The sequence below is a fragment of the Dendroctonus ponderosae genome, unplaced genomic scaffold, assembly GCF_020466585.1.
Source record: "Dendroctonus ponderosae isolate FM_Combo_2020 unplaced genomic scaffold, Dpon_F_20191213v2 Dpon_F_20191213_399, whole genome shotgun sequence".
NCBI lineage: Eukaryota > Metazoa > Arthropoda > Insecta > Coleoptera > Curculionidae > Dendroctonus > Dendroctonus ponderosae.
Window position 1 is genome coordinate 4,067 of NW_026018610.1, and position 15,002 is coordinate 19,068.

Here is a 15,002-nt window from a genome sequence, read left to right on the forward strand (position 1 = left end):
AACAGGTTAAATGCTCATTCGGAACAGGGTCGCACCAAAAAAGCCTTTAGGTCTTGTTCAAAAAAATCTTTTGTTCTGATCACTTGCAAGCAACGTGGTTGTCGTAATTTTCCTTTCATTCCTGCCACTTCCCTTACTTTTCTTTACATTTTTTGCTCCTTTTTGCTTCTTTCGTCCCTTGATTTTCGCTGAAAACTGCCGAACTTAGAGGTTTTTAGACCGTCGTGGCAAATAATTTTGAAGAAGTGGACGTGCAGTTTTCTCCTTGATTCCACCGAGCAAAGTCGTCCAAACGAAAACTTATCTGTTTTGGATCTACACTATAAACTTCTGCTGGTAACCTGCAAGTTTCAACTAGCTAAGAAACAACGGCCTAACAACTAAACAAAAACCTAAGAAGCCCTCGGTCTAATCTAGCGCTAAGTACCACCTGGGTCGGTTTCATCAATGGGTGCCGTGAGATCACGACATCAAGTTGGTACTCACCTGCAAGATCAAAGGCAGCGTGAAACAAAACAAAGCACAATCAGGTCAAGAAAGTCAGTCGTCGCAGTACCAGCAAAGATCTCGCTTCCCAAGAACAGTACGAGCGGGTACCAGTGCGGAACAAGTGAAAACTGCTCTTTTTTCCGGTTTATTGTGTGAGGTAAGATTGAACGCGCAATACATTCACCCGATGGGTTTCTGCAATTAGAACTAAAGTTAAATCGCACCAAATCTGCAAGTTTCGTTTCCGCTTTAAGAGATTAATGGCCAGAGAAGTATGCGGAAGTTGGAAGCAAAGTTGTCTAGAGTTTTGTTACTTGCAGCCTTAAACAAAGTCTCCAATAGGGCAATGAAGACAGAATTGCCAGAAAAAGTGCAAGTGAAGTAATGTTGGCTGCTTATGCGAACATTGCAGGGGTTGGGGGTTTTACTCAAAAAAATTGGTTGGGGACCAAAGTATGCCAACTTTAAGCTGAAGTCTCAAGCATCGACAGTGCGTTTACTCGTTTATTTAGTTGCAAACTGTTACTTCTATCCGAGCTCCAATGACTTTTTGCTTCAGTGTGAACTTTTGCGAATAAGTCGTTGCCAGTGTTTTTGAGGCATTTTTCATTGAAAATTTCCGACTCGGCAGCGCCAGGCCCCTTTTAGAGATGCTGAAAATTTAGAATGGCTACTGAAGTATATTAGTTTGAAAGATGCGATTTTTTGAAGAAGGCAGCGCAGTTGAGGAAAAATCTCTATTACCAGTTTTATAGTCTGGCACACAGCTGGCAAAAATCAAGATTTTGGACGATTTTCATGAAACTTTCGGCATTGCTAGAATCAAGTGCTTGTCAAAGATCTTGCGAGTTTCAATGTGCTATTTGCATTCTGTTGGGAGATGGGAATTTTTAAAAGATTGGGCGAATTTGGACAAAAACACCAATTTTCAGGCCGGCTTTTGCTAAGCGAACAAAATCAGACTTTTTGGACAATTTTTACGAAATTTTTCCTGTTCATAGAACCCCGTGTCTGCTAAAACTGGCTACAATTTAAACTGTCTATTTGCGAAAGTTTGGAATATGCGAATTTTTTAAAGCAGGAACGCAGTTTAGTAATAGCATCCATTTTGATACCGGCCTTTACAAAGCTGGTAAACATTTGAAAAATATTCGGGATTTTCACGAAATTTTCTGCACAGATATAGTGAAGTGTTGGCTAAAGACGGCAAGAGTTTCACGTTGCCAGTTCATTTTAATAGGTAGAAGGGATTTTTCAAAGCTGAGATCTCAGTTGGGTTTAAACATGAATTAACTCCGGCTTTTGCAACGCGGATAAAAACTAAATTTTGGGCGATTTTTCTTAAGCTTGCACCATCTTTAGAGCCAACTGTCTTCTAAGGAGGGCCCTGTTTGCGTTTGATTGGGAGATACCGATGTTTAAAGTGCAGTTGAGTGACAACTTCTATTAGCGGATATTCTTAGTGCGGCATTTACAAAAAATCTAGATTTTGGGCGATTTCTATGAAACTTTCTCGATTTCTAGAGTCAAGTGTTTGTGAAATATCGTGAGAATTTCCAGGTGATATTTGCGTTAATTTGGAAGATGTGCATTTTTAGGGGAGAAAGCGCATTTCATCAAAAAGACCAGATTTGAGACCGGGGTTGCAAAGTGCGCAAAAAATGTGAATTTTGGGTGCTTTTTCCCAATTTTTTCCCATGCATAGACTCGTGTGTCTGCTAAAGATGATGAGAATGTGAACTTGCTACTTGCATCAGTTTGCAATGTGCGAGTTTCGCGAGCGCAGAGCGCATTTGAGTGAAGACAAATTTGTAAACCCGCATATCTGGCCGGGAAAACTCAGGATTCTGGGCGATTTGTTTCAGAGAAATCGCCTTTTGTCATCTTCAGATCGTATCTTCTAACGAAGGGGATAATTTCCAATTGCTACTTCCGTTAGTTGGGAACGGGCATTTTTTTAAGTCGCGAGCGCAGTTGAGGAAAAAAATACATTTTGAGATCGGGATTTACAAAGCTGGGAAAAATCAGTCTTTTGGCCGATTTTTACAAAACTGCCTGGTTCTTTAGAATCGGGTCTGCTTTAAAGATGATGAGAATTTCAAATGACTAGTTGCTTGAGTTTGGAAGAGGCGAAATTTCAAAGTTAGAGCCCAGTTGAGTAACAACATCTATTTTGTGACCGAAAATTATACAGCCGCAAAAACAGAATCGTGATTTTTATTAAACTTTCACCCTCTGGAGACCAATGCATCTTCTAAAGATAGTCGACATTTCAAAGTGCTGCTAGCGTTATTTTGGAAAATCAGCATTCTTCAACAAAAACATCCATTTTCGGGCCGAGATTTACAAAGCTGGAAAAAATATCAAGATGTTGGGCGATTTTAATCAACTATTTCTCGTCGATCAGGATCTTTGCATCCGGAGAAGATCTCTTCTAAAAATGGTGAATATTTCAATTCGCTAGTTTCCTTAATGTAGAAGATATAATTTTTTTCACGAGAGGTTGAAGTTGAGTGAAATCGAACGTTTTGAGACCGGGGTTTACAAAGCGGGCAAAAACCAGTGTACCCGACAGTTTTTACGAAACTTTCTGCTTTTGTAGAAAAATTTGTAGATTTAAGTGTCTATTGCATCTGTAAAGTCAAATGTTTGCTACCACAATAATTTCAAATGGCTAGTTACGTTCGTTTGGCAGATGCAATTTTTTTAAACAGGATCGCAGCTGATGAAAAACTGTATTGGTCGAAGTGATTAGCCTTGGGGGACTTGAAACGTGCGCTCCTAAAAGTGTGATTTTAACAGAACAGACAACTGAGATAAATAATCTTTTATTATAAAAATGAGTTCGAAAATCCTCTGTCTAATGCTGTTAATTGCTTTACATCAAGATCCACGGCAATTGAACTAAAAACAGGCTTGGCTTCCACCATTTAGAAGCAACGCAAATTCGTCAAAACACTCGGGTTTTGTTGCCTAATATCGGTTTGAATTGAAACTCGAATTCGCGTTTCTCTTTTCCGATCATTTGCATCTAAATTGTTTGTCAGTTCCCCCGAACGCGAACGACTGGAAATGCTGATGAAGACGAAAATTCACACCGAAATTAAAGTTTACCGTTTAGTTAACAAACATATATCGCAGCCGACAGCTAATTGGTCATTTTACCGTTAGAACAACTCAGACAGTTCACTTTGTTAACATTTATAGCAATGTTTCTTAAAAAAGTCACCCAATATGGAGGAAAATGTTAAATAATGCAGCTATTTCTAGCGGTCCCTGTATAAATGTTTAATTACCGCAAACCGATTTAATTATTATCTAACACCAACAATTATCTGATGGCTGCCGCTTGAAACCGACTAGCAAATACATAATTCACCACACATAATAATGAATAAATAAATATATAAATGATAAACAGAAAAAAATGCGTTACTTAACAGTACCAGCGGTTTCCTATGTACATTTGTTATATAATGAAAGTGCATACAGATATAAACACTTGCAATGGCATAATTACAAGGCTGTGTGATCCGGAATTGTTTTATTGTAATTCCAGTTGAACTTGGCTTAATTCGGGCAATTGTTTTTTTCAGTAAATCGACAACAACAAATTCAGTAAGCGCGATTTTGCCAAGTACACATTGAGAGAAATCGTTATGTATATTCACTTCTGAGAAACTATTGCAACAAAGCCCGCTTTCACGAGATATAATGTATTTAGAAAGTGCAATAAGTAACTGTATTTTATTTTAAACACAATATGATCGTTGACGGGGACCGAAAACGAGCGGCAATTAAGAAAATGTAACTTTTGAGTGTCAATTAGTCTTAACAGAGCGGATTTTTTCGTTCGAGTGCTCTTTGAAATAAACGAAAGTGGACTGTGATTGCCATTAAACTGTTATTAGCTGTTGCAGATKCACMATTTTGAATTTAAGYAGCATTTTAAGCAGTTTCTTYGTCTTGCTCCCAGAGTCTTCGCTACTGTAATTGTAGTCTCATTGTGATTTTTTCCTGCAAMATTTTCTGTAGAATTCCATATTGGCCGCGGAAAATRTGCCCCAGGAATGCAGGTTCGATCGACRATTTTTACGAAACTTTCTAAATCTATTGCGGCAAGTATCTTCTATAGATGGTGAAAATTGCAAAGTGTTTCTTGCATCAATTTCRAAGATACGATTTTTTAAAGAGGGAGCGCGGTTGAKTGCAAGCATYCATTTTCMGACMGGTATTTAYTGAGCTGGTAAAAATYGGGATTMYSGAAGATTTTTATGMAACTTTMCRWATCTACCGCSGGAGCTATCTTCTATAGATAGTAAAAATTTCAATGTGCTTCTTGCTGATACGAATTTTTAAAGAGGGAGCGCGGCTGAGTGCAAGCATCCATTTTCCGACCGGTATTTACTGACCTGGTAAAAATCGGGATTATTGAATGTTTTTATGAAACATTCTAAATCTATTGCATCTATCGATGGTGAAAATTTCAAAGTGCTTCTTGCATCAAYTTSGAAGATACGARTTTTTAAAGAGRGAGCGCGGTTGAGTKCAAGCATCCATTTTCCGACCGGTATTTATTGAGCTGGTAAAAATCGGAATTATCAAAGATTTTTATGCAACTTTACAAATCTACCGCGGGAAGTATCTTCTATAGATGGTGAAACTTTCAAAGTGCTTCTTGCATGAATTTGGAAGATACGAATTTTTAAAGAGGGAGCGCGGCTGAGTGCAAGCATTCATTTTCCTATCGGTATTTATTGAGCTGGTAAAAATCGGCATTATCGAAGATTTTTACGTAACTTTAAAAATCTACCGCCGGAAGTATTGTCTATAGAAGGTGAAAACTTCAAAATGCTCCTTGCTTCAATTTGGAAGATACGAGCTTTTAAAGAGGGAGCGCGGTTGAGTGCAAGCATCCATTTTCCGACCGGTATTTATTGAGCTGGTAAAAATCGGGATTATAGAAGATTTTTATGAAACTTTCTAGTTCTACGGCAACAAGTATCTTCTATACGTGCTGAAAATTTCAAAGTGCTTCTTGCATCCCTTTGGAAGATACGAATKTTTAAAGAAGGAGCGCAGTTGACTGCAAGCATCCATTTTAACACCTGTATTTACTGAGCTGGTAAAAATCCGTATTATCGAAGATTTTTATAAAACTTTCTAAATCTACCGCGACAAGTATCTTCTATCCGTGATGAAAATTGCAAAGTGCTTCTTGTGTCAATGTGGAAGATATGAATTTTTAAAGAGGGAGCGCGATTGAGTGCAAGCATCCATTTTCAGACCGGTATTTACTGAGCTGGTAAAAATCGGGTATATCAAAGATTTTTATGCAACTTTACAGATCTACCGCGGGAAATATCTTCTATAGAAGGTGAAAATTTCAAAGTGCTTCTTGCTTTAATTTGGAAGATATGAAGAATTTTTAACGGAAAGAGCGCAGTTGAGTGAAAACATCCACTTTCAGACTGGTATTTACTGAGCTGGCAAAAATAARGATTATACCACATTTTTATGAAAATGCCAGAACATATGGAAGGAAGTGTCTTCTAATGATAGAGGGCACGTGGAAAATGCTCCTTGAGTTAAATTGGAAGATACCATTTTTAAAGGAAAAAGCGAAATTGAGCGAAATCTCCATTTTAAGACCGGCGTTTACAAAGCTGGAATAAATCAGGATTTTGGGCGATTACTACGAAACGCTCAGAATCTATAGAGCTAAATTCCGCTTAAAGATAGTCAAAGTTTCTTATTGCTACGTCTTTTAATTTGGAAGATGTGAATTTTGTAACCAGAGAGTTCAGTTGGAGAAAAACACACAAATTTTTACGGCGAGTTTAAGCTCGCCAAGCTCGAAGAAAAATCAGAATTCTTTCCAATTTTTATGAAATTTTGTCTGTCTTTAGAGTGACGTGTCCTCTAAACACGATGAGAGTTTGAAATTCCTACTTGCTTTATTTTGGAAGTTACGAATTTTTACTTATTAGGGCGCAGTTGAGTCAATCCATCTATTTTGAGGCCGATATTTACAAAGCCGGCAAACGACAGTCAGGAAGTTGGGTGATTTTCAAGAAACTTTTGCATCTCTAGTTTAAACAATCTGCTAAATATGGTGAGAGTTTCATAGGACTGCTGGGTTCAGTTAGGAAGATTTGATTTTTTTAGGAAATAACACAGTTGAGTAAAAACATTCATTTTGAGACCGATGTTAACTGAACTAGCAAAAATGGAGATTTTGGGCGATTTTTATCAAACTTTTTACATCAGTAGAATCACTGATCTTCTCAGGATGGGGAGAATTTAAAATTCTTGTGCGTCCTGGTTTGGAAGTTACGAATATTTCTATGTGCAAGCTCAGTTGAGTGAATGCACCTATTTTGAGACTGATGCTTACAAAGCCGGCAAAAATCAGTATTAAGGGTGATTTTCGTGAGACTTGCAGACCGGATCTGAAGCTTGAAGCTTATGAAACGCGAGTGTTCAGCAAAATGCAAAAAATCGCGTGCACGAGTTTGGATCGAGCAAAGAAGTTCTATACAGAATAGCAAGAGAATGCAATGTTCAATGCGCTAAACACCTGATTATACCACAGAATATTTTAGCCGTCTTTTGCTTATTATTGTTTCACCGTTATATCCTTAAAATAGTTCCAATTGCTCCTGCTTCACCCTGTATAGTAATATAAAATGTTTCAACTGTTGTGCCACTGACGCTTGAACTTGCTGAATGATCGAAACACTTCTTGATGAAAAGCCACGTTGAATAACCGCCATTTGTCTAACACATGATGATGTAGAAGATGAAGATTGTTTGCGCTTCTTCAGGATCAAGGTTGGTCTGTTCACAAGGCACATAAAAACGCGATTCATTCCTAATCAACCGGCGACATTATGAGGTTTAACAACCTCATTAACCATCTCTTTATAGCGCCAAAGTTACATAAGTTCTTTGTATTAAGCGCGTATTTATTTCTTCAGTTTTAAAGAAACGGGTTCTGTTTTCACTGAAGTGTACGAAATTATTGAGTCGAAAATTTCAAGCGAGCAGGAATTTGCATGGATTTGGATGGCAAAAACTGATGCTTAAATTGTCGCGTTCGCTATTGAGTGCAAGAGCAAAATTGAGGATTTTTACTTGATTTTTTAAGACATAACCAGTCGATAGACAACATGCTGTCTTAACTAGGGCTAATTGTGGGAGAAATCTGCTTAATTATTATTATGCAATTTTTCCAGCTAAAAGCAATGGAAACCTGGCTTGAAGATGTTAAGAGGGTGCGCATCCCCAGGCCGAAATTCGGCAGCAGTGGCCGATTTTACGTCTACCCTCCAACCGAACCTCCGAAGGACTATTTTTACGAGGACACCCAGGATTTGAAGATGCGAACCTCCATTCATCAGGCATCTTCCAATTTGGCAAAAGCCACTGAGGAGCTTCGGAGGGCCTTTCGCGAAAAACTCTAAACACCAAGCTGTTAAGCATCAAAGCCTTAAGTTTTAGTCTAGAAAGGTAGTTTCCTCCAGGATCTGCTTCGGGAGTTAATGGGGACAACTAACCACGTAAAAGCCCAATTTTTTCAGTTAAATCGCAAAAATGCCTTCAACTTTGCATTTTACTGGCCAAAATCAACTACAGTTAATGTGGATAATTTCACGATCGGATTCGAATGAAATGGATTATCGCTGGACAATTGGCGATGTTTCATGCGTCCATTATTTGGCACCGATTTCACACTCTGGTTCGCGTCCAATATTCCCAATTTGACTCAGACCGTAAAACTTATCGAGCGATTTTCAGCGATTTATCGAGAACCCGACGATAAAAGGCATTGTAATTAATAATACGGTTGTGTAACAGACTTTTGTCGCTCGACAATCAGTTATGTTAACACGGTTTACTTAGTTAAGGTAAAAATGTAAATAGCTTTGTAAATAACTGTGATATTGTATTTTTAATGCGATAATCTTTAATGGAATTTAGTTTCGATCAAGCATGGGATTGGATGGAATTAAACAGGGTGATTCAAATTTGGTGTCCCGTTCCGGCAGCTGTTGTCTGAATCGGAGATATTTGCAAAAAACTCAATCAGAAGTTTGGCAACTATGTATTTGAACGCGCCTCAAACTTGCGATCCTTTAATTTGTTTGACGACTGTAGAAGCAATACTGATCAGTTCAGAGGAATTCAATCTTCAAATTGTTCTCGCTTTTCATAGAAAATTGAATCAATTAAAAGTTTTCCATAAGGAAGGTGAACTTGATGCATATTCGACATTGTTACACTTTTAAAGGTTTGAAGAAGACACTTTAAAAACTAACCCCAAATCCCTACGGTGTCACTCTCGCAGCGTTGCCAACAAATATCTGCACCAAAATATTTTGTTCCACTCTCTCCCAGTGGCGCCAACTTTGAATCACCCACGGTATAAAAAAAATTGTTTCGGTTAAGTATAATTTGACATACAAATGAAGAGTTTTTTGTTGTCCGAGAATTCTAAATAAAAGGGATTTTTCCACATAAAAAAATCCTTGTCATATAACTTGAGATGATGGAACAGTTTTTTGCAAGAACTTTGGTATATTTAAGCTCTATGCTCCAGAGGATTGCCTTTGACCATTAAGTAAGTGCAAGTAGGATTAAGAAACTTTCTACCGGATTTTTTATTACCTACTCATTGCATAAGCTATAGATAAGTTTTTTTTGGTTATACATATTTTTAGCTAGTTTTGTTTTTTATTTCGGCCACTGTGTTCACTCGACTACAGCTCAGCGGCATTGTGAAGACACATGGGCTTTAATAAATTTATTCTTAAAGTCCGAACCCCTAAAACTCTTGAACTTTTTCCTATATCCAGCAGGCGAAGCAACAAATCTTATGGAGATTCTCGAACGAAGTTCCGTTCATTCAACATTGATTACATTTGCTACACTAGCATCTACGGGCTAATAAACTAATAAACACAGCATTGATTATATGAAAAAAGGGGCCAGTTTCCTTCTAAATGCAATGGAAGTTTTGGTACAAATAAGTGTTAAAATTGGCTTACCGAATCAGTGTAATCCTCTTGATGGAGCTTAGTAGTGGACCCCGATCGAGATTCTCCGGGACTTGAATGTCTTCTACTGCCCACCGCTTGCTCTTCTTCACCGCCAACGAACTCCTGAGGAGAAAAATTATGAAATTTAAAAAGAATGAAAAATTTGTGGTTCTCTAAGGACTTTTTTTCTACGTTTCTTTGATATCGGATCATCCTCAAGGCCTTTGAAGCGCCAGCCAAAAAGGTGTTGATCTTATTGGCATCTTCCGCTGTGAAACATGCAGCACTTTAAAAATTATCAATATTTCTAAACTGGTGTTTTATGTTGTACTTGGTGTTTTTAATTCTCTACCCGATGGTAAAAACACCAAATTTATAGCTGAAACGGTTGTTGCGATATCTGCAAAAAACTGGTGCCATGTTTGCGATGATGCGCTAATTTTGATAAAATTGCGATGAATTTTTCGATTTTTGCGTAAAAACTGCCAAATATTCGTCATTATTATTTCACCCGTAAAATGTGCTCTTGCATGCTCTATCCAGCAGAGTAAAATAGGCTCGGCAGCAGAAGGATTTTTTTAGAAAAAATAATTTGCAACATAGTTTGAAAAACACGAATTGGTCAATCGATTTAAAAAAAATCGCCAATAGTCTCCAAATGCATGTAATGCTTTGAAACCAAGAGATTCTATTAAGAAAGTGATGGTTTTTTGAATGCACTAAAAAGTCACTAGCTCGAGAATTCCAGGTGAGCAAAATTCATTTTTGAAAAACATTAACCTGCAAACTGTTTCACTTGTAAAAGACCAGTGGGCAACTCCATTTTCAAAAATTCGTGATAAATTTCCAGCACCAGCTGTTGGGGTGAAACCTTCCGGGTATGTAGAGAAAATAACGCTTTATTGGACGGATTAAAAATCCACGCAGTAGAGACCACCATGTGAGAGAAAATAATTTTTACAATTTAGGTTGTGAAGTAACACAGACGAGTTGCAATTTCTTTTTGAAAAATTTGCCAAAAATCTTCTAAAGCCCAAAATGCCATGAAACCGTCGGAATGTATCAAGACAAAGATGGTTTTTTAATGCACTAAAAAGTCTACAGCAAGAAGATACCGGGTGAGCGAAATTTTTCAAGTCTGAAAAGGTTGTGTTTGTTGTGCAACTCCATTTTCAAAAATTCGTAGTAAGTTCACATAACGACGTTTAGCGATGAAACGTTTAGAATCTATTAGAAAAAGTCCAGTTAATTGAGTGGCATAATGATACATTTGCCTAAAGGAGACCAATACAGAGAACTTTAAGTTTTAAAACTGTCTTACTTGAAAAAAAACGAGGAGGTAACTCCAATTTCAAAAAATCGTCATTAATTCGCAAAATAAGTTGTTGGGATAAACGTATCCGCATCGATAGAGCAATGTATACTTTATTGAATAGTTTAAGAACCGACTCACTATAGGAGACCACATGAGAGAAAATTACTTTTTCAATTTAGGTTGTACACTGTATTCAAGCAATAAAGTCAAGAAAGGCGAGTCGGCACTCCATTTTCAAAAATTCCCTAAACATCTCCAAAAAAAAAAGACAGAAATCGATGAAACTATCGGAATATATTAAGGCATAGATGGTCTTTTGAAAGCACTAAAAAGTTACTAGCTAGAAAATGTCAGGACAGAAATATCAATTTTTGAACTTAGTCTGCAATGTGTGTTAGTTGAGAAAGACTGAGGAGTTGAAAATTGCATTTTAAAATATTCGTCATAAATTCCCGGAACTGCGCTTTACTATGAAAGTTTCGGGATTTTGCGAGCAAACTGTTCTGTTTTTAATTATGGAAAACCCAGTAGATAAAGAAAATTGCTTGAAGCGAAAAAAAATTTTCAAAATTAGCTTGCAAACTGTGCGGATTGAAAAAAACGTGTTGGCAACCACAGTTTATCAATAGATTCGAAAACCGTCCATTTCTATGAAGTTTTCCGAATACATACAAAAATGTGTGCTCTTTTGAACTTTCCAACAGCTAATAACTAAAAACCCCAGTAAAGACAAATTAATTCATCAAAATTAGCCCGAAATCTGTGGTCCTTGAGCATGCTGAGTTAGGAAATAATTTTCAAAAATTCCTCATAAAATCCCAAAATCTCTCATCCTTATGAAATCCTCAGCGCATGTAAATCAGTGTATGTTGGATCGAATTAGGTAACAATCCACTCGCTAAAAGAAAGTGCTAAAGATAAATTAAATTTTCAAATTTAGTCTGCAAACTGTATGTAATATGCGAAAATTACATTTTCAAAAAATTGCCATAAATGCCCAAAACCACCCATGGTATTTTGAATTAGGTAAAAAAACACTAGCTAGAAAAAATAATTTTTGGTAAATGAATGTTTCTAAATTACCATCGAAAACTGTGTTGTTTGAGTTGGCAACCATATTTCAAAAAATTCGTTAAAAATGACCAAAACCTCCTATCGGTATACAGCTCACAGTACATAAAAAAAGTTCGTTCTATTTAGTGGATTAAAAAGCAAATGGCTTAAAGAACAGAAAAACATAGTAAAAATTGGTTTGAAATATGTGGTTATTAAGAAAGACGAGTTGGCAGGTAAAAAAAATTGTTAAAAATTGCTAAATCCAGCTATGGCTCTGAAACTCTTAGAATAGAAAGAACAAATTGCGGTCTTTTGGATTGTGGCAAACTTCACCGGCTAAAAAAACTTCCTTGAGACAAAGGATGTTTTTGAAATTAGCTTGCAAAAGGTGTCTAGGAACGAGTTGGCAGCTTCATGTTTAAAAAATATCAAAAATTGTCAAAACCATTATCAAACGCTGGTAGTTTTTCAGATTACATAGAAAAAAGTCTTAAGAATATTGTAATAAAGTACACAACTTGCCAGAAATAAATTTGTAAAAAATTAGCCTGCGAACGGTGTTGCATGAAAAAGACTCTATATTTTCAAAAAATTGTTATAAATGCACAAAACTAGCGATGACTTTAAAATTATCTTAGTATTTAGAATAAAGTCCGCTCTATTAAAAGCATAAAAACGTCGGAAGCCAGACCAGATGGGTTTAGAAAAATTACGTTTTGAAAATTGTTGTTTGCCAACTATATTGCTCGAGAATGTTGGCTAGCTGGCAACTACATTAAAAAATCGTGATAAATGTACCAAATTCACCCATAGAAACCCTCAGAAGACATCAAGCAGAACCTACTCTTCTATACGAGTGGAAGATTAACCCCCTGAACAAACCAGTTGGAAAAAACAAATTTTTGAAAATCAGTTTGCCCAAGGTGTTGAGTGAGAAAGGCCAGTCGACAACTAAATTTTCAAAAAATCGTCATAAATTTACAGACTCACCATGACACAACTGTCTGAATGTATAAAGAAAAGTTCGATTAATTGAAAAAGTCGCCAGCTATAGAATATTAGTTGGGAAAAATTAATTTTTGAAAATTTCCGTCGACAACAAATTTTCAAAAAATTGTCATACATTCTCAAAAGCGCAAGTCACGATACAATTATCCATAATACGAAGAATAAATACATACAGATGAGTTTGCTTTATTGAAAACATGAAAAAGTCAGCAGCTACAAAAAACGAGTTGTGCAAAAATACATTTTTGAAATTTTGTGCACCGGTAAATTTTCAAATAACTGTCACATAACACTAAAACCCCCAATCGCCAGTAAACTTTCAGGTTAAATAGAGCAAAGTGCGCTCTATTTAATGACGTCAAAAGCCCCAGCACTAGCAGGTCCCAATTTAGAGAAACAATTTTTTTCATCATCAATCATTAAAAATCCCCAAAAAATCGTTATATTTTACGGGCCAAACAGAAATGTTAACCAGTAGACCCTTCAAAGGACATAAAGACCTTATTTGAGCACATAAAGACGACGAAATTATTTGCTCAAGCTGTCCTGCACAGTGGGCTCAATTTTCTGTTGATAAGAAACTTGAAATACACAAAAGCCTCGCCCTTAGCTGCGCGTCTCTGCTCATGATCGCTAGATAAATAGCAAAATGGACCGGTTTTAGTCTTCTAAACCAAATGCAAATAGCGATTTTATGCGGCTGATTCGATAGTAACTTTGCTATGTAAATGGGCCAAAGTGACCGAACATTGAAGGTCTAGTTTTCGTGCAAACGCTACAGGGGATGGTGCAAGAAAGTTCATGATAGAAATATGATGGTGCCAGTGCTCTACTAAAACGCAAAATATCGCTTAAACTGCGTTCAATCTCCGGAGGAAAATATTTTGCGTTTTTTACAAGCCCTACTGAAATAGTACAATTATTACAAGAAGACAGAAGTAAAAGAGTACGAAATAGTCAAATGGTATTCACCTGCTGGTAGTCCTCGCTTACTTCGGCCGCAGTTTTGCCCGAATTACCCGAAGGAAGCATTCTAGAATACCAGAAAAGGGAAAAGTTAAGGCTGTGGATCTTGATCAAAACGAGGTGTGTCTAAAACAACAGGCATCCACCAAAAAAAATGGACTTTTAGACACACTTCGCATTTGTACACTGGATGTCTGGATCCTCACCTGGAGATTTGCTTATCTGGAAAGCCCATTCCCAGTCCAGAATCTTCACTAGGCGAGCGATAGCCTTCTTCTGGATAAATGCCAGTGGGCAGGCCGTAGTCCTAAAAGGGATTCGCTCTTTTACCTCATCAAACACTTGAAATTCGCTCCCAATTCCTGCTCTTACATAGACTAAACTTAACCATTACCAGATCAGACTAGCAGCTAATTCTACTCAGGTTCACTAAAAACTATTCGAATCTCCTTCGGATACTGTTAAGGGTTCGAAAATTGTACAAACAGCATCAAGCACCACATATGTCTATCAGAAAATCTGCCGTCGAAAAAATCTCATACAGAGTGTTATAAAAGGGGCGTCATTCCTATCAAGGTGTTTGTGGGGGGTTTGACGTTAAAAAAACTACGATAGAAATATAAAAAATAGGATTTTACTCGTGAACGTTTCACAATTTACAACAGGGCCAATTAACCATTGGTCTGCTCAATTTCGCTTTATAACCTCACTTCGCAACATCAGTTTTCATTGTGTATATATAAATTTCAATTTGTCTCTCTGAGTTGCTCATCTATGTCATTCTGCCTCTTCTTAAGTCCTCTATGGTGTCTAAGGACTTTTGCTCGGTAGAGCTAAACCTCTCGACCGAATTAGAATTATGTTCGGACGGCTTCAGATTTTTTTCTCCAGTTCCAGAACTTTCTGGTTCGCAATTTCTACCTAAATCTCCAGATTTTTTACCAATTTTCCGCGCCTTTTATCTCTTCCAAACATTTTTTCTCTTATTTTTGATATCCTCTTTTTTTGCCTTTGAAACTTTGGTTCTTGATATTTTGCCTCGTCTAAGCGCTTTTTCTATTGTTGTTATTTCTCCTCTAAGAGCCTGTTCACTTGTTGTTTATACCTTGATTCTTTTTATTTATCCC

The 15,002-nt window shown here is 37.0% G+C and overlaps 1 long non-coding RNA gene across 1 annotated transcript; it reads right to left on the minus strand.

Moving 5' to 3' along the window:
* Positions 1-9,148: 9,148 nt before the first annotated feature.
* On the minus strand, positions 9,149-14,165 carry LOC125504111. Its single transcript, XR_007281279.1, has 3 exons — positions 14,082-14,165; positions 13,882-13,942; positions 9,149-9,653 (listed from the first exon to the last, which is right to left on the minus strand). It is a non-coding gene; the product is annotated as an uncharacterized LOC125504111 (long non-coding RNA).
* Positions 14,166-15,002: the final 837 nt, after the last annotated feature.